The 2,855-nt window shown below is 39.8% G+C and overlaps 1 long non-coding RNA gene across 1 annotated transcript; it reads right to left on the reverse strand.

The window, feature by feature from the left end:
* Positions 1-647: 647 nt before the first annotated feature.
* LOC136070291 (uncharacterized) lies at positions 648-1,941 on the reverse strand. Its single transcript, XR_010631571.1, has 3 exons — positions 1,379-1,941; positions 1,282-1,318; positions 648-1,196 (listed from the first exon to the last, which is right to left on the reverse strand). It is a non-coding gene; the product is annotated as an uncharacterized LOC136070291 (long non-coding RNA).
* Positions 1,942-2,855: the final 914 nt, after the last annotated feature.

The raw sequence follows: 2,855 nt of genomic DNA on the forward strand, positions 1-2,855 counted from the left end.
TTTCTGTGGGTTGATTTTTTTGTAACCTTGTCAGAAATTTTAGAAATCTAGAAGAGGAGACTGCAGGCATTGTTAAACTTTTTTCCATTTTAGTCTTCATTATGGTTCTGATAGTGTTTGAAATTTCAGACAGATTGACAAATTAGCAAATGTCTCTTTGTTTTTAAGGTCGGTAGCACAATCACTTTGAACAATATCCAGTCTAGAATGTACAATAGTTTCTTTTTGATAGCATGACGCATTTATGGGCACTCCTTTCTTTTCAAGGTTTGGTGCAGACTTCCCTGACCTTGAGTTTGCAAAATCTGACTTTGATCTCCAACTGTTTTCGCATTTCTGAAATGTGAAAATAGTTTTTTTTCACTGGCTGGTTGGTGGAACCATTTGCTGACTTTCTTCATTTTTCTTGCCTGCTATCTCAGAAGTTTTCTATATAAAGGCATGTTATTGCCTTCCTTTATCACTAAGACACATGCTGAACATTCAGCTTTCTTCTCCTGCTTTCAAGAATTTTTTTTTTAATTTTTTTTTTTACGTGCTTTGAGACCTTTTCCTGACAAAATTTTTTTTGTTACTTGTTTTTGTTTTGCAGCATAGTTTTCTTCGGCAATTAAGCCGCACCAATTCTTGTCTTTTCAACGCAGCCATCTCATGAGTTTTTGCAACAATGTTTCTATGAGGATATTCAGCCAGGCAACAATGTTATCACCAATACTTGTCTTTGAAGTCGTACTGGCTCTAATGTAGGCAATGAAGTAATGCTAGCACTTGTTTTTGTATGAAGGTGATCCACACTTGTCTTTGTCATGAAGTTGGGCCAACTCTTGCATTTGCTTTGAAGCATCACCATTACTTGTTGACTGAAGCAATATTTGCACTCGTCTTTTTTAATGAAGCCTTTTCAACATGAAGCCACGTCAACACTTCACTTGCGCCGCAGCCATGCCAATATTCGTCTTTGCCATGACATCTCGTCAACACTTCATCTGTACTGAAGTCGCACCAATATTGGCCTTTGAAGTTGCATTAGCGCCAATTTTTAAAGGCGACAAAGTTCAAACATCAAGGGTACATAGTATTATCGCCAGACAACAAGATTTTAGAGATGTCATCAAGATTTTGAAGATGCAAGGAGCTCATTAAGACTTTGAAGATGCCAACGAACCCTTGAAGTTTCAAGAAGATTGCCACCAAAACTTTGAAGATGAAAGGAGCTCTCATTAAGATTTTGAAGATGCAAGGAGATGCCAATAAAACCTTTAAGTTTCAAGAAGCTCCTACCAAGACTTTGAAGATGCAAAGATGATGCCAACAAAATCTTGAAGTTTCAAGAAGCTCCCATCAAGACTTTGAGGATGCAAAGAGATGCCAATAAAACCTTGAAGATGTGAGAAGAATGCCGCCAAGACTTTGATATTGCACGAACATGCCCTTAGAGGAGAGATGACGCAACACCAACTTCAACACCAACTTTAGATGCTGGAGGAAGGTGACGTTGTCCAAATTTCAGAGACATGATGTGAAACGGCACCACTCAGAAGGGAGATGATGTGGTTCAAATTTCAGAGTTGTGAAGTGGCACAACCTAGAAGAGAGACGATGTAGCTTAGACTTGCAAGGTACAAGAAGATGCCCCCAGAAGATAAGTGATGTAAAACATACTTTAGAGACATGGGAGGATGTCCACAGAAGAGGGGCAATGCCATGAAGACTTCATTCTTTGCAAAAGAGGTTGAAGATTTTATTTTACTCCACAACCAAGAACTAACTTATGTTTATCATTAGTTCAAGGAAAGCCGAGTAACACCAATTCTTTGCAGCTGTCTTTTTCTACCACAATGATCTTTGAGTATCATGTAGTAAGGAATTGACTGATCCTAAGCAACGCCTGCCAATTAAAAGGATCTCAAAAGCATATTGACGACCTTTGAAAAATTCCTTAAGCTAGACTGACAATCCTTCTTCTTTTTCATATGACTGAACTTAGTGACAAGCACCAAGCTACCTACGTACCCCAGAGAGGGATCAAGTCATCACGTAGTTCAAATGGTTTTTTTTGTTTTTTTTGTTTTTTTTGCAAAAAAGGAGGGCTCAGTGTGTAATAGTGGGTATCACCACTAATCGAACCCGAGACCTCTCAAGGGCGACTTGGGCATCCAACCACTACGCCACACTAGCAATTGGTGACATAGAGTGGGATTAATTTCTCTTTATTGGTATGCTTTCAAAGGTAATGGGAAGACATCATGTACCCTTGCAGCATTACAGTGGGCAGTTTAAGCTCTTGCCGAGGAGCAATCCTCGATGTTCAAGCGTAGAAGTGTTTAAGGAACTTCCCATTGATGGGGCCGATCCTTGCATCATCATTGTTGATCAATTTGTAAGCTTGGTTGGTGTTTGCCCCCTGCTTGAGAGTTGGAAGTACATCACAAGCAACGGTCACATGGTTTGACCCGACAACTTCATCAAAGTCTAGATCAATCTTGTTTTCTTTGGCAAGCTTCATGATTTGTTCTTTGAAGACGAAGCATTTTTGGATTGGGTGGCCAATGATGCGATGATATTTGCAATAGTTAGGGTCATCAATTTTCCCTATGTCTTGTGGTCGCCTGCATTCTGGCAATTCAATCAGCTTCAATTGCAATAATTGTTCTAAGATGTTTGGCACATCTTCATCGGGGAACGGATATGCTTTTTGCTCACGTTCCTTAAAAGTTAGGCGACGCACTTCGTTCTTTTGCCATCCTTCAAGCTGTTTTTCATTTGCCTTCGCTCCTCTTCTTGGAACCTTGACTTCGGTAGTGTTAACAACCATTGGGTCTTTGAGGCTGACTTTTGCATTCCTATCATTCCTC

This window comes from Quercus suber, unplaced genomic scaffold (assembly GCF_002906115.3).
Source record: "Quercus suber isolate HL8 unplaced genomic scaffold, Cork oak 2.0 scaffold_224, whole genome shotgun sequence".
Classification (NCBI taxonomy): Eukaryota; Viridiplantae; Streptophyta; class Magnoliopsida; order Fagales; family Fagaceae; genus Quercus; species Quercus suber.